The sequence below is a fragment of the Erinaceus europaeus genome, chromosome 7, assembly GCF_950295315.1.
Source record: "Erinaceus europaeus chromosome 7, mEriEur2.1, whole genome shotgun sequence".
NCBI lineage: Eukaryota > Metazoa > Chordata > Mammalia > Eulipotyphla > Erinaceidae > Erinaceus > Erinaceus europaeus.
In genome coordinates this window covers 59,749,985-59,777,644 of record NC_080168.1, presented here as the reverse complement: position 1 = coordinate 59,777,644, position 27,660 = coordinate 59,749,985, and the positions used below count along the sequence as shown (strand labels likewise).

General features: G+C 41.6%; 1 non-coding gene across 1 annotated transcript; it reads right to left on the bottom strand.

Annotated features, from left to right (window-relative positions):
• Nucleotides 1-23,251: 23,251 nt before the first annotated feature.
• Nucleotides 23,252-23,367, bottom strand: LOC132539574 (U5 spliceosomal RNA). Its single transcript, XR_009550916.1, has one exon. It is a non-coding gene; the product is annotated as a U5 spliceosomal RNA (small nuclear RNA).
• Nucleotides 23,368-27,660: the final 4,293 nt, after the last annotated feature.

Below are 27,660 nucleotides of genomic sequence, written 5' to 3'. Positions count from 1 at the left end.
TGCCCAGAAAATTTGGGAAAAAAAGGAAAATAAAGCCAGCCTAGTACTATATCATGCACAGACATGTAAAGTCACCTGAAGGAGACAGGAAGGTTCTCCAACCAGCTAGACTCAGTTCTAACTAATGATGTTGACATGGTAAAACAAAGAACAAATGAAATACAAAGCTGCCACATTCAGTCTAGAAATAGGAGCATCTTTGAGGCCAAGACTAGCAAAGTTCACTGTAAGAAAGAAAGGAGGCTTAAGGGGTCAGGTGATGGTATACCTGGTTGAGCGTACATATTACAGTGAGCAAGGACCCAGACTCAGTCCCCTGGTCCCCACATGTTGGGGAGGAGGGAGTTTTGCAGTGGTAAAGCAGGGCTGAAAGTATCTCTGTCTCTTTCCCTCTTTATCTCCCCTCCCTCTCAATTTCTCTCTGTCTCTATCCAATAATAAATAAAAAGATTTAAAAAAAGAAATCTAAAAAAATGTGAGGAAGGAGAAGGGAGAAGGTTTATAGATTCTGAAGACTGATTGTAGCCTTGTTGGTAAGGCCAATTCCAAAGGAAAGATGGATATGTCAGGTGAATCACATTAAACAGTGACATTCACCTTGCTCTTCTGCTTTGGTGACTTGATCATTAAATACCAACCCAGCAGGCTGCCTATATTCCTTCAAAAACATAATATTAAATTGACAAAACCCATGATAAGCATTCTGGTATCTGTAAGGCCACATTGTATCTTATTAATTTAACTAATTACTAATGTGATTTTTTTTTGTCTAGCTTGACAACAGGAAGAAAACAAAATCAGTAGGACCAGTGAAAAAAATGAGAGGGAATCAGTCCATATAGATGACCTTGGGAGACCTCCTGCAGTTTCCAATGGAGTGAATGAGACATGGAATTCTGGTGGTGGAAACTGTATGAAATTATACTCCTATTATCTTACAATTTTATAAGTCACTAATTTAAAAAAATTCATTATTAATCCTGTGTACATACATGTGAAGTCTTTTCTGACACTATCTTCCCAGACAATACTTTTAGCTCACCTGCATGTTAGCTGTCGGGCTCAGGCAAAAATTAGTAAAGTCATGGCTCCCTTAGAATATACCTAAAGGAGGCACTTCCTGAGGCGGGACTACAGAGCAGCAGCAGCTGTGTTTCTCTTCTCTCCACTCCCCTGGGGTCAGCTAGGAATACCAATGGAGATCATCTGGGACCACAACAAGACAGGACTAGAATGACTTCAGGAACTCACCAAATCATCACCAGTCACCAGGTTCCAGATGCTAGCATGATGCCAATCAGATTTCCCTAGACAGACAACCCCACCAATGTGTCCTGGAGCTCTATTTCCCCAGAGCCCTTCCCCACTAGGAAAAGAGAGAGAGAGAGAGAGAGAGAGAGAGAGAGAGACACGCTGGGAGTATGGATCCACCTGTCGACGTCCATGTTCAGCTGGGAAGCAATTACAGAAGCCAGACCTTCCACCTTCTGCATCCCACAATGACCTTGGCTCTATAATCCCAGAAGGTTAAAGAATAGAAAGCTATCAGGGGAGAGGATGGGATACAGAGTTCTGGTGGTCGGAATTGTGTGGAGTTGTAGCCCTCTTGCCCTATTGTTTAGTCAAATAAAAAATAATATACCTAAAGGGAGTCAGGCAGTAGCACAGTGGGTTAAGCGCATGTGGTGCAAAGCACAAGGACCGATGTAAGGATCCTGATTCGAGACCCCAGCTCCCCACCTGCAGGGGAATCACTTCACAAGAGGTGAAGCAGGTCTTCAGGTGTCTTTCTCTCCCACTCTCTGTCTTCCCCTCCTCTCTCCATTTCTTTCTGTCCTATCCAACAACAGTGACATCAATAACAACAATAACAATAAAAAAACAAGGGCAATAAAGGGAATAAAGAAAGAAAGAGGATATGAGGGCGATCTGGCTGTGACATCTGTCACTCCATTGATTGTCAGGGTTGATTCAGCTGATCTGGCTGGCTAGGTGGGTGTCCCCTTCCTCCCTCATGGTTCCATGTGCATCCCTCCTGAAGCTGCATGCTCTGTTGAAGAGGACAGCCTTCCCAGAATAGACAGACCGGTCTTTGGTCAAGGGTATACGAGTAACTGCACTCCCCTGCTAGAACCTCCAAACAAACTCTCAAGAAAGAAAGAAAGATCTCGTAAAAAAGAAAAAGAAGACGGAGAAGGAGAAGGAGAAGGAGAAGGAGAAGGAGAAGGAGAAGGAGAAGGAGAAGGAGAAGAAGAAGAAGAAGAAGAAGAAGAAGAAGAAGAAGAAGAAGAAGAAGAAGAAGTAGAAGAAGAAGAATATACCTAAAATAGACTTCCTAGCTTCTTCCCACACGAAGACCCTTAGTTCCATCTGCTCTATTCTTACCTTTAGGTTTCTGATTATTAAACAACTTGTTCTGCTTTATATTTTAATCCTTTCAGCCACCAGATGCTGCCATAAAGCCAACCTGACTTCCCTGGCAGATGACCTCACCAATGTGTTCCGAAGACTCCTCTCTCCAGAGCCCTACCCCACTAGGGAAAAGTAGAAACAGGCTTACAGGCTTGGAGTATGGATTAACTATGTCCCGCAGAGAAGCAATTACAGATGTCAGAACTTCCACCTTTGCAACCCATAAAGTTCTTTGGTCCATATTCCCAAAGGGCTAAAGAATAGGGAAGCTTTCAATAGACAGGATGGGGTACAGAATTCTGATGGTAGGAATTGTATGGAATTGTACCCCTCTTATCCCACAATCTTGTCAATCATTATTAAATCACTAATAAAAGATTAAAACAGTAGTACACGAAATAAAATGGCTCTATTGGTTTATACATAAGTCTTTTTAAGCTTGTTTTAAACAAGTTTTTGTTTTAAACTTTTAAACAAAAAGCTTTGTTTTTATTTTTTTATAAAATTTTTTGTATTATCTTTATTTATTAGATAGAGACAGTCAGAGACTGAGAAGAAAAGGGGAGATACAGAGGGAGAGAGATAGAGAGAAATCTACAACCCTGCTTCACCACTCATAAACCTTTCCCCCTGCAGGTGGGGACAGGGGACTTGAACCCATGTTCTTGTGAAATGTAACATGTATGCTCAACCAGGTGTTCCCCCACCTGGCCCCTCTCCTTTAGTTTTTAAGGTTTATTTATTGATTTATTTAGGGAAAATAGTGAGAGCCATCTCTGATATATGGGGTAGCATGGATCAAACTCTAAACCCCATACATGCAAGTCCTACATTCTACAACTGAGCCACTTCCCCAGGCACTGTACCCACGCCATGCAAAACTGAGGAACCTGACCTTGGGCAGAGGTAACTAAGTCCATCCTCAGTAATCCTCGATGACTGTCCAACACTGTTAACACCCTGATGTTTCTGTGAGCTGCAAGCAAGTATGTTGCATTCATACAAGGACCAAGTCTACAATTGTTTATGTTCCTGTGACTCAGGTGGTGACATAGTGGCAAAGTGCTGAATGTTTATGTCTCCAATTCTATTGCTGGCCCTGGGTTTGAGCTCAGCACTATATGGGAGCACCATGGAAAGTACTGGGTGGGCAGAGATGGTAAATATATATGTGTGTGTGTATACATATATATGTTATTTAATAATGATTAATGATAACAGGGGTACAATCCCAAACAGTTCCCACCACCAGAGTTCCGTGTCCCCTCCATTGGAAGCTTCCCTATTCTTTATCTCTCTGGGAGTATGGACCAAAATTTATTTTTTATTGCCACCAGGGATTTCTCCAGCACCATGATTACATGGCCCATGGTGGCCTTCCCTCCACCCCCCAATTTTTATAATATAGGACAAATAGAAATTAAGAGAGGACAGAGAGATAGAGGAAGAGAAAGATAGACACCTGCATACCTGCTTCACTGTGAACCCCCTGAAAGTGGGGAGCAGGAGCTCAAACTCAGGTTCTTGTGTTTAGCACTTTAACAGGTGTATCAAAATTCTCTATGTGGTGCAGAAGGTGGAAGGTCTGGCTTCTGTAATTGCGTCTCCACTGCACATGGATGTTGGCAAGTCGATCCATTGTGGGGGGGGCGGAAGGAGGTAATCTTAGGGACAGTGGAGTGGTGGCTTGGCATCTCTCCTGTCTGTCTCTTCCCCTCTCATTTGCTCCTGTCTTTCTTCTCTATCTAAATATAATGAGAAAGTTAGCTCCAGAAGGCCACTCAGTAGTGCTACTGTACATGTTTAAGATTCCAGAACAACTTTTAAAAAAATGGTGAATCTTTAAGTAGCTATGGCCTGTTGCAGCAGATCCAAGGATTCATACACACACACACACACACACACACACACACACACACACACACACACATATCTTAGATATAATATAGACAGAGAGGAATTGAGAGGGCAGGGGGAGTTACAGAGGGAGAGAGAAACACCTGTAGCCCTGCTTCACCATTCGTGAAGCTTTTTTCCTGCAGGTGGGAACCAGGAGATTGAACTTGCACATTGTAATGTGTGCACTTAACCAGGTGCGCCACCACCTGGTCCCCTTGATCCAAGGATTCTAAAGGAAGAAGGCAGGGGAGACTTGGTGGAGAACCAGTGTCCTGTGGCAGAAGGAGATAAGTTGGTGGACTATGCTAAGTTGACACCTATTGGGGGGTGATATGAAACAGTAGTCTTGTAAATCAACAACCCCCAATAAAGTGACCTAAATAATAATAAAACAGATCATTTAAAATATTTTTATTATTGGGCCAGGCAGTGGCACACCCAGTTGACTTACTAAGCACATTACCATCCACAAGGAGCTGGGTTCAAGTCCTTGCTCCCCATCTGGAGGGGAGACCACTTCAGAAGTAGAGGAAAATGGCTGCAGGTGTCTCTCTTCCTCCCCACCCCCTTTCTCATTTGATATATCTTTACTTAATCTTTTAATGAGAGACATACAGAAAGAAAAGGCCAGAGCACTGCTCAGCTCAGGCTTATGGCGGTGCTGGGGCTTGAACCTGGGACTTTGGAGCCTCAAGTATGAGAGTCTTTTGCTGTCTCCCCAGCCCTCTTTCCCTTTCTATCTCTCCCTCCCTTCTCAATTTCTCAATATCCTGTCAAATAAAATAGGAAAAAATGGCCACTGGGAGCAGTGGATTCATAGTACAGGCACTGAGCCCCAGTGACAATCCTGGTGGCAATAAAAATAAAATAAAATAAAATAAAATAATTCTGATCTCAATTCTGTCCGTTTGAGGCTACACTGGAAAACATATAAATTGGACAAACAGGAAATCAAAATATTATATTCTGATTAATCTCCATTTTAGTACTAGAAAACACAAGGTAGAAGGAAATAGCTAAGATGTGGTCTGAGTCTTGGGATGAAGAAGGAAACAGCCCTAATCATAGCTAAATAAAGACTGCAGTCTCCAGTGACTTCCTCCTTTTAAATGTGGTGCATTTTGGCTCTGGTTTGGGACACTGAGAGTCTGACTGGATCTTCTACGATTCCATATCTAATATATAATAGCATTGTTCATTGCCTGTGATTATTATCCATCATAGAGAAACTACTGTTTCTCTCCCTGTCTCCTCTGCCTCTCTCTGTTTCTCTGCCATTAATATGTATATACATACACACACACACACACTCACACACACACACACACACACACACACACACACATATATATATTAAAGGGCTGGGGAAATAGCATAATGACTATGCAAAAGACTTTCACACCTGAGGTTGCAAAGTCCTAGGTTCAATTCCCAGCACCACCATACGCCAGAGCTAAGCAGTGTGTGTGTGTGTGTGTGTGTGTGTGTGTGTGTGTCCTCTCTACCTCTCTTTGTATCTCTCTCATTAAAATAAAATTAAATAAATAAATAAATAGATAAATAAGAAGCTACTGGACCAATTTACCAAATTCATCACAGACTTTGAACTAACTGCAGAAACTTTACAGCAAGTGCTCCAGAGCAGCCTGAATAACCTGATTGACACCTAGAGCTCTTTCATTCTGGCTCCTGTTTCCCTGAGACACCATCGTTAATTGATTAACGAACAAGCTGTACGCATCCTCTCATGAAATCAGATTTTTTTTCACGACAAGAACGCATGAAAGGCACAAAAGCTCCGCAAGAGGTTCACAGAATGGAAGTGGTTAAATGATTTTTTTTAAGTGAAATGTTATGCAGCAAGCTGTGTACAATTAACTAGAATTCAAATATACACCTTGTTCCAATCCAAGCCATTTATCAGATAAAAATAGTCTGCTACAAGAATGTCATGATTAATGAGGTGAGACTCCAGCTAATTACTGTTTCCTCCAGAAGTAATTAGGTTGGCATTGCTAATCAAGATGAATGAACACTCTGACCCGCTTTTTTAAATGTAAAACTATGAGCCGCTACAGCAATAACATCATTTAGTTCAGGCAATGTAGTCTTTATTAGCCTTGTAGTTTGATTAAATTCTTTTGTTACACCAGGCTTTCCACACATGAACAGATGAATGCTGCGATGTTCAAAGAGTTTTTCACCCTTAATTAAAGACTGAAAAGGCTTGTTCAATTCACAGGGCAATACATAGGACAGCGCTAAATTGATAGCTTTTAAGTTGAGAATAAGGAAAGGAGTCTTAGGGCTTGCCCTAGCGTGAAAGGGGCCTCCACCTACTGTAATTCCACTTATTACAGTGGAGAAATGAATGCGAAATACTTTCATTATATTTTATTAAGCAGATTTTTTTTCATTCCATCACAGCCCCTTTTAAGGAGCATAATGCATATATCTGTACTTACTGATTTTTTTAATGTAATTAATATAAGGGCGGAGGAGTATAGTTGATTCAATACCACTAAGAGAACAAACCACAGTGTTGAATGCAGGTTCTGCAAAAGTGGACAGGCAGGGTCCATGCTGCTGATTCCTGAATGGTGTAAGAGAGACTAACATTTCATGCTAATGATTAGGGTGGAATTAAAAATAATACTACTAACAAAATATTTGTTCAGTGTCTTTTTCTTTTGAGCAAAGGGCATAGCTCCTTGATTCACAGCTCAAGGCATATATGAAAAATCTCTGATGATCACTTATGAATCTTTTACTAAAAATTACCTTCTCTTTGCTCCCAAATTAGTTGACTAAAGAACTGTCTCAGATCTCAGGCACTTTCCTACCTCCTTGCACTTCATATGCTTTTTTCATCTGCCTCCCGTTTTCTTCTTCACAAATTTCTTTTTTTTTTCCCCCTCTGATGCCTAATGTTTTTCTGTAGTTTTTCCAAAAGGCTAGGATTATCCCCTCCACTCTTCCTCTGCCAGTTGGTTTATATTTCCACTTGCCAGGTTGGGAAATCCTATTTTTATATCTTCTACTTAATTATATTCCCAGTCTAGAATGTGCTGTCTCTTCTTTGATTGACATGTTTGGACCTCCTGCTGCTTTGTTTTTCTCTGCAATTTTGTATACAGGAGGATAAAATAATCTTAAATTTTGACATCTTGTCTAGGTCTAGGAGTCAGTTTCTTTTTTTGGGTTTTTTTTTCTTTTTTATTGTAGCATTTCATAAATGGCTGTTCATATTAGTGATTTCCTTTTTTGTTTTTTTTAATCTCATCTTCATTTAGAAAGTTATGAATACAGCTGACCTGCAGGTCCTCCAGTGTCTGTTCTCCTTTTAACACGCAGCAGAAGCCAGTCTTTCTCGAAGCCCCACGCCTGACACAGACATGAAGCTGGAAAATGGGCCACAGGGGCACACAAAACCTCATTGTGCAGACAGAAAGCCTGGAGACCAGAGTCTGCAACCCCATAGGTAGATGTGTCAGGACATGCCCCGCTGCTCCAGGGTAATTGTCAGGGTGTCTTTATACACCGCACTCCATTCTCTTTTCCTAATTTTCCAGTTGGGTTTTGAATTTGTCATAGTTCCGTGTCATTTACTTTACTCCATCATTATTCTACAGCAGGCTGGCTGCCTTTCTTAAATGTGGCTCCCCTCACGTCGACCGAGAGCGTTAGATATCATCCTAGGATGTTGTATTAAATAGCTCCCAAGCTTTTTTAGACTCGTCTCTCGGGTTCTCTCTTTTCCTTGGTGCCTGTCTGTTTAGCACAAGGATAGCTCCTGTTCTGCCTGATAAACCCAAGCTGGTATCTTGTGTTTTCTGCCATGTGTTATTTAATTAAAACATGTAGTTCTTTCTTGGTCTTCTAAATAGTTCTGGTCCTAGAATAGTTGCTGAAACTCAGGGGCAGCTAAAGGATTTAACATAGGGCTCTTGACCTTGATCTAGCCTTTTACAGTTTCTTTAAAAAAAAAAAAATGTTTGCTTTATTATGCAAACTCTCTTGTGTGGATTCAGGATATTCTCTGAGTTCAGGGACAGTGCCAGGGACTTCCAGCATATAATCCTCTGTAATATATCTAAGACATTCTTATTGGACTGAGTTATATTTTCTAAAATTAAAAAAAAAAAACCTGCCTCAGAGGGAGTCATCTAAGATAATGTCTTTAAACTGAGCTCCATCTCTGATGCATGGGTTGAGTTTATACAGAAAAACTAAAGTTAAATATTAAACATGTAGCATATCCATCAATGAAGTAATTCACAAGATTACCTCCTTCCTTTAGTTTTCTAAATTTTATCATGTTTATCATATCATGAACTATTCAGAGTTTTCCCATCTCTGTATTTTATCAATTTGTTTGGAAGAAATTGTACGGTAAATTAAAATTACTCTAACCCTTCTCAGGATTCCTGTCCATTTTTTTCCCCAAAATTAAAGTCCCTCTGTTTTTCACTCAAGAATGTGTTTATGATCCAATTTACTAATCCTAAGACGGTATTTTTCTTTTATTGTCATCAGGGTTTTATCCCTAGGACTTGGGATAACAACAAATCCACTGGTCCTGGTGGCCATCCCTGTTAAAGGTAGTAGTTTTTAAAGTTCTTTTTATGCAATAGTTTTAGAAGCTCTTTTTTAGTTTAGTTTCTTATAGTGTGAGATGGAAAATTCCTTGCCCTTTCCAACCCTGACCACAGGATTTAATCAGTAAACCACAAGCTGTTTACCAAGACCCTACATGCAGGCGAGGCTTATCAGGACCTTTGCACAAGGAAACTGTTTACCAGAAGGTTACAGCCGATGACAGGGGGTGACAGGGGGATGTGGTGACTATACTCTGGCTAAGTTTTATTGGTTGTGTGATTTTACAATGTTTAAAATTAGCCCACGCTTTGCTTTGAATGGACCCCGCTTTCTGCCTGGTTTGAAATGATTGGATTCCGCGTTTTCTATAGCATATTATTGGATATAGGTTGATAGGTGATGTGTTCCCCCCTCCGAGTGTATTCTGAAATCCTATAAATTGTGTGGTTTGAGCCTTGTTCAGGGTCGAGCCTGGTGGACTGCTGTCAGTCACCTCTCGACCCGGATTCGAATTTGTGAATAAACATCTTTGTTTTCTTGCAGTGGATGGTGGTTTGATTTTTGCTCACTAACAACCCCCCCCCCAGCGCCCTTTCTATTTTTTTTTTCTTTGATAGGGTGGAAACTGAGAGAGGAGAGAAAGAGAGACACCTGCATCACCACTTCACTGCTCAAGATGTTTCCCACATGCAGGTGGGGACAGGGCCTTGAACCTGTTGTTTTCTCCGGGCTGGCTTCACTGGCGGGTAACAGACAACCAGAAACACACGGCTGAGCTGAGAATGCAGTTTAATCTTTATGCACATTATGCAGTTTAATCTTTATTCACGAGCGGGCAATGTGCTCCTCCATCTTTCTCCTCCAGCGGCAGAGAGGGACTCCGGAAGTACATAGGGTAGGGGGCGGGGAGAAGGGAGAAGCACAAAGGCAAAGACTAAAACACAATCTCCCAGAGGTAGGGGAGTGAGACCGAACCAATGTGAAGCATATCAACATGAACCTAGGTAACTTGTACATTCAACCAGTGCACCACCACCTGGCCCCCATAAGACGGTCTCTGCAAATGACTTTTACAGAACTCATAAGAGATATATAAACGCTCATTACATAATAGCAGTTAATATTCATAAGTCAAGGTCTGGATATGAGTCAAGAAGGGGTGGTGTATGGAGATATGGCACTCTGGTGGTGGGAACTGTATGGAATTATAACCCCCTTATCACACAATTTTGTTGATCATTATTAAATCACCAATAATAATAATAATAAAGAAGTTGAAAAATAAAAAAACACAAAGCAGAACTTGGACTGAAGTTGGTGTATTGCACCAAAGTAAAAGACTAGGGGGGGGGGGGTTCAGGTCCAGGAACATGACAGTAGAGGAGGACCTAGTGGGGGTTGAATTGTTATGTGGAAAACTGGGAACACATGGACCAACTACTGTATTTTACTTTCGACTGTAAACCATTAATCACAATAAAGAAGATGAAAAAGAAGGGGTGGTGTACAGATATGCAATCGACTACAACTCAACTCTAAAAGATGAGATCTTGTCTTTTGCTACAACATGGAAGGAACTGGAAAGAGTCGTGCTATGTGTGATAAGCCCAGAGAAGAAAGATAAATACCAGATAATCTCACTCACTCAAAGGTAAGGGTTTTCAGAAAGAGTGGCAAAAGAAAAGATACCGGAGAAAACACTGATAAGCCTTTGGAATGTATCCGCAGCCCTGAGGATATTGAAGGGGAAGGCGGGGAGGGGAGATGGAGAGAGTGCCCCCAGGTGGAGGGAGATGGCACTGTGGATGAGGTGCGCTAACATATGGGGGCTGGGAGGGGTGCTTGAACCCAGGTCTGTGTGTATAGTAATGTGTTGTGCTCAATCCTGGGGCACCACTGCCCCACTTGCATAACTGTTGTTATTGTTGTTGTTATTTTGCCTCCAGGGTTATTGCTGGGGTTCAGTGCCTGCACCGCGAATCCACTGCTTCTGGAGGCCATTTTTTCCACCTTGTTGCCCTTGTTATCGTTGTTGTTATTACTGCTGTTGTTGTTGGATAGGACAGAGAGAAATCGAGAGCAGAGGGGAAGACAGAGGGAGAGAACGACACCTGCAGACCTGCTTCACCACCTGTGAGCGACCCCCCTGCAGGTGGGGAACCAGGATCCTTACTTCAGTCCTTGCACTTTGTGCTATGTGCTCTTAACCCGCTGTGCTACCACCTGGCTCCCTTTTATTTTATTTTTTTTTAAGATTTTATTTATGAATGAGGAAACTGGGAGGAGAGAGATAGAAAGAAGCAGCCATCACTCTGGTCCATGTGCTGCCAGAGGGCTGAACTCAGGACCTCATGTTTGAGAGGCCAGTGCTATATCCACTGCGCCACCTCCCGGACCACACAACCATAATTTATTTTTTATTGAGAAATTGTTTTTGCAAAACAGTTGTTGTCTCAACAGTACAGAGTCCAGCAGAGCTGCAGCTGTCTGTCTCCTTTCCACGTATCTCTGCTCTGTCACGTAAAATTAAGGCAAATAAAATAAACAATTAAAAAAAATGAATTAGGAGGGGAGCTAAAGCTGAGGGTCTCGACCCACAGGAGTGAACAGGAAAGAGTGAACACACATACACACATTATTGTATGCAAGGACCCTGGTTCAAGCCCCCATCTTTCCCCTTCCTCTCAATTTCTCTCTGTCTGAAATCCATAAAATACTTACCTTTTTTTTCCTAGCTTGCACCGCTCAGCTCTCACTTCTGGTGGTGCAGGGGATTGAACCTGAGTTCTGCAAGCCTAAGGCATGAATTTTTTTTTTTTTTCAGAACACTTAAGCAACATCCCCACTCTAATAAATAACAATATTTAAATATAAATTTTTAAAAAAACTCTCACCAGGCTGCAACTAGAAGTTTACAGTCTGTCTTCCCTCACCTCAAGATTGGGGGGGGGGAGGAAGAACACTACTTGTTGGGGGCGAGGGTGGAAAGGAGGTGGGGTGCCAGATGTGTGCAGACCACTCACCTTCCCGGCCTAGTCACAGGCCTCCTCGGCCGGCTGCAGGTCCTGGGTCCCGGTGTCACAGGTCCCTGAGAAACCAGCCACCAGCACGGGGTTGTCAAAGATTGAAGGCGGCACCCCCAGTCTCACCGCCACCCACCACCACCACGCCCCCAGCACCACTTTACCTCAGAGATATTTCCGGTGCACCTGCCGGAAAGGAGCCCAAAGCCAAGACCACATGACCGTCGTGGTGGGGGGGTTTAGGGAGCAGGGTGACTTTTGCGACAGACGTCGCAAAGCATGCTGGGAAGCCAGGTTGGTCGCGCCTTTGCTTTGTGGCACCTCTGTGCCTGAGGCGCTGTGAGGACCCGGAGAAACGCCCAGAGGTGGGTGTGTTTCTCACAGAAGTGGGGGGGGGGGGACACCCTGGGGTGGTTTGGCGTCCTCTGTGCTATTTGGTGTGGGCTGGTAGGTGCTTTGGGGAGTTCTAGGGATGCTCCACAATGTTTCCATGGAAATCAGTGGTGAAGGGCCAGGAGGTGGCACATCGGGTTAAACACACATAGTCTGAGGTGCAAGGACCAGCACAAGAATCCGGGTTCGAGCCCCCAGCTCCCCACCTGCAGGGTGGTCGCTTCACAAGCTGTGAAGCAGGTCTGCAGGTGTCTGTCTTCCTCTTGCTCTGTCTTCCCCTCCTCTCTCCATTCCTCTCTGTCCTATCTAACAACGACATCAATAACAACAAGAATAATTACAACAAGAAAAAAACAAGGGCAACAAAAGGGAAGATAAATATTTGAATTTAAAAAAAAAAAAAAGAGTGGTTTTCTCAGTCTGAGGCCAGATTTCGAGGCCCAAGCAGCACCATTTGGTGGGCTGCACCAGGGAACAGCGTAGCATGGCCTCCCTGCCTTCTCTCAAAAAATAAAGAGGTTAAAAAAAAATTAAATAGGGGAGGGTAGATAGCATAATGGTTATGCAAAGAGAGTCTCGTGCCTGAGACTCGGAAGTCCCAAATTCAGTCCCCCACACCACCATCACCATAATCCAGATCTGAGCAGTGCTCTGGTAAAATAATAATAATAATAATTAATAATAATAATAGGGAGTCGGGCGGTAGCACAGCGGGTTAAGCGCATGTGGCGCAAAGCGCAAGGACCAGCTTATGGATCCCGGTTTGAGACCCCAGTTCCCCACCTGCAAGGGAGTCACTTCACAAGCCGTCAAGCAGGTCTCCAGGTATCTATCTTTCTCTCCTCTCTCTGCCTTCCCCTCCTCTCTCCATTTCTCTCTGTCTTATCTAACAACGACAACATCAATAACAACAACAATAATAACTACAACAATAATAAAAAGGGCAACAAAAGTGAAAATAAATAATTTAATAATAATAATAATAATGTGTGAGGCCCTGGGGTCATCTTGGGATTTCAGCATGAAAAGACCACTCACTGACTGCTTCCTCACTTTATACTATTTTGACTTAGGAAAAAAAAAATGTTCATAGGATTTGTCACATTTGGATTTATCTTATTTTAATTTTTTACCAAACCCCTGCTCAGCTCTAGCTTGTGGTGGTACTAGGATTTGAACCTGGAACGTAAGGGCCTCAAGCATGAAAGTCTTTTGCAAAAATATTGAGCTGTCTTTCCAGTCCCAGTATGTGTCATTCAGGGTAGCAGGGACATTCTCCTGAGTCCTAGCACAGGAACTGGAATCCAGAGACCATGTCTGTTTGGAAGTTTAGGATGAATCAGTTTTTGTTTTTAAGTGCACAGTATTTATTCATTAGCAGATTATATAGTAGTGACAATGAGTAAATGACAAATAATGACACTAACAAATAGTATGATCTTACTGTAAAGAGAAACTATTATATGCCTTTCAAAAACATAAAGGCAAAAAAGAAAATACAAAAAGACCTACAAGCTTACTAGTCAAAGGAGTGACTAGCTGGCTGTAGAGATGAAGAAGGAGACCAGATTTGTAGGGTTAGTTTTATTTTTTTATTGGTAATTTAATAATTATTGACAAGATAACAGGGGTACAGTTCCATACAGTTCCCACCACTAGAGTTCCGTGTCCCAGCCCCTCCATTGGAAACTTCCCTATTCTTTATCCCTCTGAGAGAATGGGCCCAAATTCTTTATGAGGTGCAGAAGGTTCTGGCTTCTGTAATTGCTTCTCTGCTGGACATGAGTGTTGGCAGCTGGATCCATACCCCCCAGCCTGTTTCTGTCTTTCCCTAGTGGGGCAAGGCTCTGGCGAGGGGAAGTTCCAGGACATATTGGTAGGGTCATCTGCCCAAGGAAGTCAGAATGGTGTCATGGTAGCATCTGCAACTTGGTGGCTGAAAGGCAGTAATAGATCCCTCTCTCCACCATCACTAGTCATCTCCATCAGGAACATCATCATAAGCCCTCATGTGGGCCTCTACAAGACATTGCCTTCAATGTACAACAGCAATGGTAGGACTGCTCCACTGTCTGAAGGGAGCCTGGACTAACCTGCTCTGCCACTCGAGGAAGACTGGTCCTGAAATGACTGCAGCCTAGAATGTTCCTAGCTGGGGCAAGGCAATGGCGCATCTGGTTAAAAGTACACATTACAGAGCCAGGAGGTGGCGCACCTGGTTAAGTGCTCACATTACAGTGCACAAGGACACAGGTTCAAGCCCCTTGTCCTCACGTGCAAGGGGAAATCTTCACAAGTGGTGAAGCAGGGCTGCAGGTGTCTCTCTGTCTCCCCTCCCCTCTCAATTTCTCTCTGTCTCTATCTATAAATAAATAAATAAGATTGGAAAAAAAGAAATCTAAACACACACACACATACACACATCACAATGTGCAAAGATCCATGATCAAGCCCCTGATTCCTACCTACAGGGAGGGGAATGCTTCATGAATGTTGAAACAGGCTTCAGGTGTCTCTGTGTTTCTCTCCCTGCTGTCTCCCCCCTCCCATCTCAATTCCTTTCTTTCTCTACCCAATAATAAATTTTTTAAAAAAAAATTAAAGAATTATTATTTTTAAAAAATTAAGATGGTGGTCCAGGAGGTGGCGCAGTGATAAAGCTTTGTTCTCTCAAGCATGAGGTCCCGAGTTCAATCCCCAGCAGCACATGTGCTAGAGTGATGTCTGGTTCTTTCTCTTTCCTCCTTTCTTTCTCATAAATAAATGAATAAAATCCTTTAAAAAATAAATAATAAATGTAAACATGAAGCCTGCAAATAACTCATTGGCGTGGTACCTGCTTTGCCTTGTATACAACCCAGGTTCAGGCCTGGCCACTCTGTGCTGGTGCACAGTGTTCCTAGCTGTGATCAGTGGGCTGGGAGCTCAGACTGATGGGGACTCAGAGGTCACACAGGCTCCTATGCTGAATATGAATAGATATGAGCCATAGGGCAGATTGATGAGGTTAACAGTATTTATATACTTTCCTCATATTTGGGAGCTACTCTCTGCTCTGATTCAGATTTCTAGTCCTATTCTCAACTCTAACACCATCTTCCCAGTCAATATTTTTAACCCACCTGCATGTTCACTATTGGGCTCAGGCAAAAATTACTAAAGTCATGAGATGTTTGGAATATACCTAAAATAGACATCCTAGCTTCTTCCTACATGAAAACCTCTAGTTTATCAGTTCTATTGCTACCTTTGGGTTCTTGTTTATTAAGGACAAATTCTTTCTAATCTGAGTCCTCTGTCCCTTTAAACTCCAGCCACTAGGAAACCAAAATCAAAGAGATCACAGCACTGGCCCAGGCCTCAGTGATGCTGTAGCACAGAAGGAAGTGAAGCTATGACTGGAGGAGCAACCCAGAGACTGGCTGGCCAGCAGAGGTACAGTCATTCATTTATTCAACAATCAATGTGGACTGCAAGAATGAGGGTCCCAACCAACACAGAGCTTACAAATGAGTAGCATGTAACTAGTAGAACAGCAGGAGAGAACAGGGGATATAGGTCAGTGGTTTATGCCACAGATGTGAAGCCTGAGGCTCTGAGATCCCAAGTTCAATTCCCAGCACCATCATAAACCAGAGCTGAGCAATGCTCTGGGTCAAATAAAGAATAAAAAGAACAGCAGGAGCCCCTCATCAAATTAGTGAGAGAAGGAGGGATGTTGGTGGGACACCTCTAATTTGTGGCTAGAATTAAGTCAGATCGGGAGTCGGGCGGTGGCGCAGTGGGTTAAGCGCACGTGGCGCAAAGCACAGGGACCGGCGTAAGAATCCTGGTTCGAGCCCCCGGCTCCCCACCTGCAGGGGAGTCGCTTCACAGGCGGTGAAGCAGGTCTGCAGGTGTCTATCTTTCTCTCCCCTCTCTCTCTGTCTTCCCCTCCTCTCTCCATTTCTCTCTGTCCTATCCAACAACAAAGCAACGTCAACAATGGCAATAATAACTGCAACGAGGCTGCAACAACTAGGGCAACAAAAAGGGGGGAAAATGGCTTCCAGGAGCGGTGGATTCATGGTGCAAGCACCGAGCCCAGCAATAACCCTGGAGGAAAAAAAAAAAAAAAAGAATTAAGTCAGATCCAGAATCTTCTCTCTTGCCAAAGAGTCGTTGGGAGCGATGCAAGAGACCCACATTCAGTGACACTTACTAGATCCTTGAAAGAAAGTATGATATGGGGGCCTGGCAATAGCATGGGGTACCCATGGTGCAAAGCGCAAGGACCGGTGGTGTACGGATCCTGATTCGAGCCCCCAACTCCGTACCTGCAGGGAGAGTCACTTCAAATATGGTGAAGCAGGTCTGCAGGTGTCTATCTTTCTCTCCCCCTCTCTGTCTTCCCCTCCTCTCTCGGTTTCTCTCTATCCTATCCAATAACAACAACAGCAATGATAACAAAAAGGGCCCAAAAAATGGAAAAAATGGCCTCCAGGAGCAGTGGATTTGTAGTGTAGGCACCAAGCCCCAGAGATAACCCTGAAGTATGATACAGTGGCCAGGTGGTGGTGCACCTGGTTAAGCACACACATTACAGTGTTCAAGGACCCAGGTTCAAGCATCTGGTCCCCACCTGCAGGGGGAAAACTTCAGAAGTGGTGAAGCAGGGCTGCAGGTGTCTCTCTGTCTCTTTCCTTCTCTATCTCTCCCTTCACTCTCAATTTCTCACTGTCTCTATCTAATTATAAATTAATTAAAATAAAAAGAAAATATGATACAGAAAGTACACATGATTTCTGGCTGCTTAGGGCTTGCATTCTGAAAAAGTAAGTGGAAATCTTGATCCTGGGAATTCTGTGAGCAGACAGTGATTCTTCTCAGATGATAAACAGTTTAAGCCGTCTAGACTTGAATTTGCTCAGCTAGGTTCTATGAATTGCTGGTCCCTCTGGTACCACAAAATAATCTGTGTCAAAAGTGCCAAGTATGTGGCCCAAGAGCCCAGAGACCCAGCACCACATGGAAGATTCTGTGGCAATGGGAGGAAGTTTCAAGGTCTTCCCCTTTCTCTGTTTATCTGAATGAAGAAAATGGCCTGGATCAGTGAAATCACATAGGTATGAAGTCCCAATAACACACAGAGGAGAAAGAAAGAATAAAAAGGGCTATAGGGTCCAGTGCCCTTGGAAAACTTTGAATATTATTGCCATTTCTTTAAGAATCATGAAAGTGTGTGTGTGTGTGTGTGTGTGTGTGTGTGTGTGTGTGTGTGTTCTGATTCTTGAAGAAATAGCAAGATAGCAATAGTATTCAAATGTATAAAGATGGGGGGGTACCACGTGTCCTGGAGCCCTGCTCCACTAGGGAAAGAGAGAGACAGGCCAGTAGTATGAATTGACGAGCCAACGGCCATGTTCAGCGGGGAAGCAGTTACAGAAGCCAGACCTTCCACCTTCTTGGATCATCATATCCCACGATGATCCTGGGTCCATACTCCCAGAAGGATAAAGAATAGGGAAGCTATCAAGAGAAAGGACTGGACACAGAGTTCTGAGGGCGGGCATTGTGTGGAAATGTTCCCCTCTTACCCTATAGTCTTGTCAATATTTCCATTTTTTAAATAAAAATTTTAAAAAAGATGGGTGATGGCACACCTGGTTAAGCGCACATGGTACTATACACAAGGACCAGTGAAAGGATGTACATATGTATACATATACATACATGTATATAGGCATGATAACATCCATATATATATATAATTAAGTTCTCTCTAATGTATCTAATAACTGTCATTTGTATATTTAGAGCCATATTTGTGCTATTATATACAAGAGTAATCTGATTTAATACTCACTTCTTAGACACTAAATACTATATAACTAAGAAATGTACTTTGAGATGCCAGAAAAGTGGCTCAGTGGTAGAGCACATGCCATGCATGCATGAGACTCCAGGTTCAACCTTCACATAGTGTATGATGGAATGGCTGCTCTGATCTCATTCAAGAAAGAAATTTAAAAAAAAAAAGAACTTAAATGTTATAAGCACCTAAACATATTTACTGGGAGGTATCAAGTAGGGAATCTAGGGGATTGGAGTCCTTAGAGGAAGGATTATAAAGAGGAAAGAAAAAAAATAATAAAGATTCCCTTATTAAGAGCTGCAGTGATTAGTAGCCTAACTAAATTTTGCATGTTGAGTTTGACACTTAATCCCTCAGAAAGATTTATATTGCTTATCTCCTGAAGAGACAATAAATGATACACCTCTCTAGGCTTAATTCTCATTCACAAAGAAGTAATAATGGGAGAGAGAGAAAGAGAGAGAGAGAGAGAACACATATGCACGTGCACAGTTCCACAACTCCTGCTGGACTCTTTTTTTCATTTTTCTTTTTTCCAAATAGAGGGTGAGAGACAGAGAAAAGAGCAACTTTACAGCACTGCTGTTTACTTGGTGCTCCTGTGTGATGCCAGGAGCTTGAATCCATGTTCTTGGTGCATGGGGAAGTGCACGCTTGGTGCATAGCAGAAGTCCAGAAAACACAAGGGGTGGATACTAGGAATAGTCACAGGTCTGCTGGCTGTGACTTATAGTCAGAGGAACCCACCTGCCCTTGAAAAAAGCTGGATTTATTGGTATGTTGTGCTGTTACTGTATATGCCAAACTGATGCTCTGATATACCCTCTCCCATTCTCTCTCATGCAAATCCAACGTTAGACCCAATGAACCACCTTCTGGGGCACGAGTTCTCTACTCCCACTCTATTAATAAGTAGCTCTTACATAAGAGTAAATGGGGCATTGCTTTGGAGTAGAATCTGTCGGGAAGCAGAAGCAACTTATGTAATTGGTTGCCTTCGTAATTCTTTTTTCTTTTTTTATTTTATTAGTGAATTAACATTGATTTACAAAATTACATGTCAACAGGGGTATAATTCCATACTGTTCCCACCACCAGAGTTCTGAATCCTTAACCCCTCTATTGTAAGCCACAAGTTTTCCTAAAGTTGCAGATATGAGTTAACTGTTATTTCTATAACTATAATTTCTACAACTATCTGTCTTTTTAAGACTCCATCTTCTCTTCCTTTCCAAACTACACATAACCCTATTACTATATCTGAATGTCCCTCTCTTTTTCCTCTTCTCTCCCTGGGTGCTGATGGAGCTGGAGTTCTGAGCCCTCCTTTCCTCTTCCTCCTACCACTTCTCCCTCACTAGGAGTATAGATCAAAATTGTTTTGGGGTACAGAAGGTTGGGCTCTGTCTTCTGTAATTGCTTCTCTCCTGGACATGGGCATTGGCAGGTGGATCCATACTCCTGGCCTGTTTCTACCTTTCCCTAGTGGAGTAGAGCTCTGGGGAGATGAGGTACCTGGACACACACCCCGAGAAATCGGGATGGAATCATAGTTGCCTTCATAATTGTAAACAAAGTGAGTCTAAAGTTGTAATCGACCAAGAAGCATGGTTTACTTAGCTTAGCCAGAAGGAAGGCTGTATGGTCATTTTGTGGTTTGGACATTTTCAGAGTCCTTCACCCCCAGAAACTGGAATACAGATTCTGTTTGAGTCCACATGGGACATTCCCAAGGATAGACCACATGTTAGGTCACAAGGACAGTGTCAGCAAATCAAGAGCATTGAAATTATCCCAAGCATCTTCTCAGTCCATAGTAGAACTAAATTAATGCATAACAACATACAAAAAATTAGTGAAAGTCCCAAAATACAGAAATTCCCACTACCAGAGTTCTGCATCCCATCCCCTCCCTTGAAAGCTCTCCTATTCTTTATCTTTCTGGGAGCATGGACCCAGGGTCATTATGGGGGACAGAAGATGGGAGGTCTGGTTTCTATAATTGCTTCTCCGCTGAACATGGCCATTGGCAGATCGATCCATACTGGGGAGATGGTGTCAGGGTTGGAAATAGGACTAGAAGGCTGGATCAGGGCAGATAGTAGCTCCCAAATCTGGGGAAAGTATATAAATAACATTAACTGTAGTGCAATAAGCCAGAAGGAGAAGGAAGAATACTGAATGATTTCACTTATAGTTTGTACTTAAGAAGCAAGGCAAGAAAGGAGAAACACAAAGTGAAGGGTGAACTGATGGAGTGTATTGTAGAAGAGCAAAGGCTCAGGGCCAGGTGGTGGCATACCCAGTTAAGTGAACCTGGTTGGAAGCACAAGTACCCATGCAAGGATTCCCAGTTCAAGACCTCAGCTCCCCACCTGCAGGGGGTTCACTTCTATCTTTCTCTCCCCATCTCTGTCTTCCCCTCCTCTCTCAGTTTCTCTCTGTCCTATTCAACAACAGCAATAGCAATAACGACAATAATAATAACCACAACAATGATAAAACAACAAGGGCAACAAAAGGGCAAAAAATGACCTCCAGGAGCAGTGGATTCATGGTGCAGGCACTGAGCCCCAGCAATAACCCTGTAAGCAAAGAAAAAAAAAAACAGGCAGTAGAGCCTGAGAGGTGATCTAATGAGTGGCTTTCTCTTACTGCCTAGAGTTTTAGATATAGAGGTATGCTAGATTAGATAACTTTTAGATCAGTTATAGAACCAGCAAGGAACAGATGGTGTGCTTGACTGCTATCTGAAGAAAGATTAGTAAAGAGCCCTCAATCATTTAGGAAAGGAAAAGAAATAGTGCGCCCCCACCCCTGAGAGTTAGAAATGGTCTCAAGCTGTCATTATCTACAATTCTGAGAGGTAAAGCAAGAGGTAAAGAAAGGTCTAGGTCTCTCTCCAGAAAAGAGATGGAGTAGAGAAGACTGGCTGGCAGCAATGGTTTCTGCTAGAGGTGTGAGTAACCCAAATGATTCCCATATTGAAGAGTCTAAGGGCATGAACACCTCAAACTCACTTTTCCCCTCCCTTTCTGATCCTACTGGTGAACCTCCACTGCCATTGTTGGTGAGAATATAGGCAAACCAGAAGACTTGGAAATCCTGAGTGCAATCTGCAAAGTCAGTTTCTAGGATGCTGAGACTGTTAATCCCCCTACTCCCTTTCATTGTGAGCATACCTTGCTTTTTCTTCCCTACCCTCTTGCCTCTAGTCATCATCCCTCTGTATAGTCCTTAGTCAGAGGTCTACTCTCTAACTCCTGGTCTACTTTTATGAGCATCCTACCACCTGGCTCCAAGCTGGACAAAATGGCACTCTCCTCATAGACTCTCCTAGACTGATCCTAGGCTGGTCTCACCTCCCTCCTGTCCTAGCCTCCTGATTCTATTTGGACAACCCATGTGTGTTCCTCCCTGGAAATCTGATTCTCCTAAAGCCCAAACAAATGGTGTTTCTTTGTTCATTTAATTTGAGATGGGGTGAGTATAAAGGGATGTTTTTAGGGTCAAGAGTCACTGATCTCTTTACAAGTAAACCCCACTTGATTTTAGTCCCAGAATGCCAAGAGCCTTATACAAATGGATGTGGAATTGATGGATATTTCTTTGCTTATAACCAATAATTTTTATTGGTGATTTAATAATGAGTGACAAGATCCAGTTTTCTAGTCCTATTCTCAGCTCTGACACCATCTTCCTAGACAGTGCTTTCAGCCCACCTGCATATAATTAATACTTTTATTTGAATTTAGAAGATCACTGGATTTAGGAAGATTCCTTCATACTGTTTTTATTTTGGTTGAAACTACTAGGCTAGACATAGACATTGCCTGTAACCTCCCTGATGGTAGAGACTCTTCCCTGAATTGCTCACTGAGATTTCTAAAGCACATAGCAAAGAATTTGACACTTTCTTGACTGAGTCAATTCATTGAATTCAATAATCTTTGAGTAATTGGATGGTGACATTTACTGAACTTCCAAAGGGAAAAAGAGGTAGCATCTTAATCTTGAGCACTGTATTTTGTTCTTCTCTCTGCCTTTACAAAGAAAACTACATGTGCAGAAATAAGCACACCATTCCTGTCAGCTTATGGTGCATATCAGTCTATTTAAAGGTCTGTAAATTTTTTGCCCTTTTTTTCCCCTTCATTTCTTTTCCCTATTCACATCCCCTGCCTCAAAATAGTAGGAATCTTAAGATATTTTAATACTTTTCTAAATTTAAAGTGGTTGCTGATTCATATGCACTTATAAAAAATAATGCAGAGGAGCAAGAATCTAGGTTCAAGCCCTTGGTTCCCACCTGCAGGGGGAAAACTGCTTCTGTCTGTCTGTCTCTTTCCCACTCTATCTCCCCCCTCAATTTTTGTCTATCCAATAATAAATAAATTAAATTATTTTAATTTAAAAAACAATGCCTAAAGATCTCTGCTGCTTTCAAGACTTGTGAAACCATAGTGTATCTGAGGACATAACACAGCAGTATTAGATTCCCATTCCTTATTCCTCTGGGAACATGGACCCAGGATCTTTATGGGGTGCAGAAGGTGGGAGGTCTGGCTTCTGTAATCGCTTCTCCGCTGAACATGGGCTTGGCAGGTCAATCCATACTCCCAGCTGGTTTCTATCTTTCCCTACAGGGACAGGAGAGATGGGGTTCTGGGGAACATTGGTGAGGTCATCTGCCCCAGGAAAGTCAAGTTGGCATCATGGTAGCATCTGCAACTTAGTGTCTGAAAAAGCATTAAGATATAAAGAGGAGCAAATCGTAATATTCTGGAACCTGAAAGCAAGAATATAGCAGATGAGATTTGGGATTTCCATTTTGGAAAAAGTTAGTAGGTCTGTTTTAAGTAAATTCCGAAGGACCCATGACTTTAGTGATTTTTGCCTAGAGTAGGCCATGCAAGAGATTCTAGGATGATTGGTTGGCATCATCAATATCTAGAGTTAAGTACAGAATATTCATATTTATACTGTCTAACTACAAAACTAAATAAAATTTCCATTATCACAATATTCTCTCTGTTGCCCACCCATTTATTTTTTTTATTTTTTTTTTTTTAGCCTTGTGAGTACAAGGCCTCAAAAAATTAGTTCAAAACTCAGAATTGTTCCTCTCCACGGAAATCTTTAGTAAAAGGCGAAAGATTTATGCGATCTGAAGAGAAACCAGAGTATGCCCACCCATTTATAATCACATCCACTTCTGCTGCCCACACATTTTCCTTAAGCCCTGGAAATCTCAAATCTATTCTCCATTTCCATAACTGTATTATTTTGAGAATACTGTGAATAAATGGAAGAGTATTGTGTGTGATCCTGTGGTATACAACTAATTTAACCACTTACCTCTTGAACAATGGTTTGGCTTATTTCCATTTCTAACACAGAAAACTGGTATAGACACTCAGAGCTTTTTGTGTGAACATTAAGTCATGCATCCTAATTCAAAGTAAAGAGGAGTCCTGACTAGAGGGTGGTGCCTTACATTGCTGTTGAAAAATGAATTGGGGGACTGATAATTCAGCCAACCACAGATAAATTACATGCAAATCTCAGCTACCAGAAATGTTTTAGCAAAGCCCTTTCTTTTTAACATTTTTATTATTTATTTATTTTGTATAGAGACAGAGAGAAATTGAGTGGGAAGGAGGGGAGGAAGAGAGAGAGAGATGTAGCACTGCTTCATCATTTGTCAGTATTATTGAAGTTCCTTTACTGAATATTCATAATTTTGATGCAGTTGACTAACTTTTTATTGTGTGATTTTAATTTTTCAGTCTTCTATGAGATCTCTGCATCATACCCACTTCACAAAATAATCTGCTAGAGAGGAGCTGGATGAGTTGAGCACACCCAGTTGCTATGTACAAGGGCCGGGGTTCGAGCCCCACTTCTCTCCACCTGCAAGGGGAGGAACTTCGTGAGTGTTGAAGCAAGTACTGCAGGTGTCTCTCTGTTTCTTTCTCTCTATCTCCCCTTCTCTCTCAATATCTCTCTGTCCTATCATATAAAACAATAAAACTGAGGAAGGTTTTCTATATACATATATTACATATATATATTTAATGTGAGAGAGAAGAGCAGAGAAAAGTCATGGAATTCTATCTTTTTGTGTGTATGTTCAAGGACTCTTGTTTCTATAGCTTTTATGTGTTACCAAATGACTTGCCTTTCTCAGAAAGGCAACTACTAGATGATCTTGCTCCTATCTGTACCATAAATAACTGAAACATATGAACTTGTAAACTAAAAAATAGTCAAACTGTCTCTAAGACTTTGTGAGAACTGTGGTGGTTATCCTTGGGGTGAGAGAGACAGAACTGTGTTGATGGCTGCAATCTGGAACTATAACCCTGCACTCTAGTGATTTTGTAAACCAATTATTAAATCACTAATTTTATACATATATATTTTAAAATGTTATATTTATGTGCCAAAAGTACTAAGAAATGCATAAAACATAGTATAGATAATTTTATAATCTCATTAAAGGTTATAAAAGTTTGCATTAAGTAAAAGTTCATCTTGATAGGTAGATCTATTAAATTTGCTAATTCTCCTCTAATTAATTTACAAACTAAATCCAACTGAATTTTTCAAGAAAATGCCAAGTACATACAATAAGGTTAACAGCTACATGAAATTTGAAAAAGAAAAAAAATGAGAATTATAGTCCTAGAAGATAGTAAGTTGTATCACATAGCTGCCAGAAATAAGAGAATTTGGTTGGTCCATCTGTGTAAATAGATAATTTCCTGTGAGCTATGAATAAATGAATTGACCAGTGAAGTGTAAAGTGCTGAGGAACAGATTCATCTAAGTTTTGGAACTAGACATATAATGACTGCATCACAATTTAAGGGGGAACTATTGGGTAAAACTTTCTGTAAAAAATACTCAATGAAATAGGGGAAACAAGGCTGCCTGCTGGCGCTCCAAGGGGCCCTGGCTGGGTCAGGCCAAGGTGGGCAGAAAAAAAAAATAGGGGAAATGTTGCTAGATTATTATCACATACTTATATAAAAAGCAGATTCTAGATAAAGCCCAGCCTGAGAGGTATATCCCACTCTCTGAAGGGAAACTGGGTCAACATACTCTATGAGGAAGACTAGTCCTGAAATGAGTACAGTCTCAAATGTTCCTAGCTGAGACCATGGAATGTGAGCTCAGACTGACAGGGATGCAGAGGTTAGTTACACAGGCTCCTGTGCTAAATATGAAAAGGCGTGGGCCATAGATAAGATTTATGGGGTTTACAGTTAATGGTATGTATATACTTTTACCATATTTGAGAGCTACTCTCTGCCCTGATCCAGCTTTCTAGTCCTATTCTGACACCATCTTCCCAGACAATACTTTTAGCCCACCTCCATATTAGCTATTGGGCTCAGGAAAAAATTGGTAAGCTCAAGGGCCCCTTAGAATATACCTAAAATGGACTTTGTAGCTTCTTCCAACACGAAGATTTCTACCTTCTTCTTTCTACAACACTCATTCTCTCTCTCTCCCTACCTCTCTCTCTTCTTCTCCCTTCCTCACTGACTTCCTCTCTTCCTCTTTTCATCTTTCCATATTTCCTTCTATCCATCTTCCCCCTTTTCCTCTCTCTCTCCCTCTTTAAAAAATAGGATGAAAAAACTGACCTGAAGAGCCATTCAACATGGACTCCTGAATGATGAGACACTAATGTCACATTTAAGAATCAAATTAAATTTTCAAAGTTAGTTTAAAATAAAGTGAAAGGACGGTAGCTTATCTCCCCTATGTCATAATAAAGTATTCTCTAGTAGGTCTGCTGGAAGTCTACTGAATTCTTATAAGAATGCATTCTTTTGACTTACTTTTTATTGCTGATTATAGCCCAAACCCCAAAACTTTTTGTCTGTTTTATAGATTGTTCTCCAACATAGAGATTCAAAAGATTTCACTGATCCATCTTCACTTCAAATTTGTACAAGTGATAGTTTTTAGTTATTTTTTTGAAAATATTTGGCACTATGAATCCCTGAAATTCAACTTCTAAAAAGGAAAGCGACAACACATGAAACTTTGGCTGTAAGCAGAGACTGACACATAATTTCTCCAAAAAAGTTATTTAGTGTATACGCTTTTAGGGAATGACTTGACGTAGCCTTAGACAATGTTATGTAGCAGCTGATTTCAAGAGGCAAACAAAAACTTCGATGTTGGGACACAGCTAAAGCAGTACTGAGAGGGAAACTTATAGCCATACAATCACATATTAAACACCAAGAAGAAGCTCAAATGAATGACCTTACTGCACACCTCAAGGATTTAGAGGAAGAGGAACAAAGGAACCCTAAAGCATCCAGGAGGACAGAAATCACTAAAGTTAGAGCAGAAATAAACAACATCGAAAATAAAAGAACCATACAAAAGATCAATGAAGCCAAATGTTGGTTCTTTGAAAGATTACACAAAATTGAAAAACCCATAGCCAGACTCACCAAACAAAAAAGAGAGAAGACTCAAATTAATAGAATTGTAAACGATGGAGGAGATTTCAAAACTGACACCACAGAAATCCAGAGAATCCTGTGAAACTTCTATAAAGAACTATACGCCACCAAGCTAGAGAATCTGGAAGAAATGGAACAATTCCTAGAAGCATATGCCCTTCCAAAACTGAACCAAGAAGAACTACAAAATCTAAATGCACCAATCACAGACAAAGAAATTGAAACCGTTATTAAGAACCTCCCCAACAACAAAAGTCCTGGAACAGATGGCTTCACAAATGAATTCTACAAAACTTTCAGGAAACAGTTGGTACCCATACTTCTTAAGCTATTCCATAAGATTGAAGAAACAGGAATACTCCCTTCCACCTTCTATGAAGCCAACATCACCCTGATACCAAAAGCTGATAGGGACAGAACAAAAAAGGAAAACTACAGACCAATATCTCTGATGAACATAGATGCCAAAATATTAAACAAGATCTTGGCCAACCAGATACAGCAACATATCAAAAGGATTGTTCATCACGACCAAGTGGGATTCATCCCAGGAATGCAAGGCTGGTTCAACATCCATAAGTCAATCAATGTCATTCACCACATGAATAAAAGCAAAGCCAAAAACCACATGATTATCTCAATAGATGCAGAGAAAGCCTTTGACAAAATCCAACACCCATTCATGCTCAAAACTCTACAAAAAATGAGAATAGATGGAGAATAGATAGTGGAGTCTATATATAGCAAACCTACAGCCAACATCATACTCAATGGACAGAAGCTGAAAGCATTCCCCCTCAGATCGGGGACTAGACACAGCTGTCCACTGTCACTGTTACTCTTCAACAAAGTATTGGAAGTTCTTGCCATAGCAATCAGGCAAGAGAAAGGAATCAAAGGAATACCGATTGGAAGGGAAGAAGTCAAGCTCTCACTATTTGCAGATGATATGATAGTATACATAGAAAAACCTAAAGAATGCAGCAGA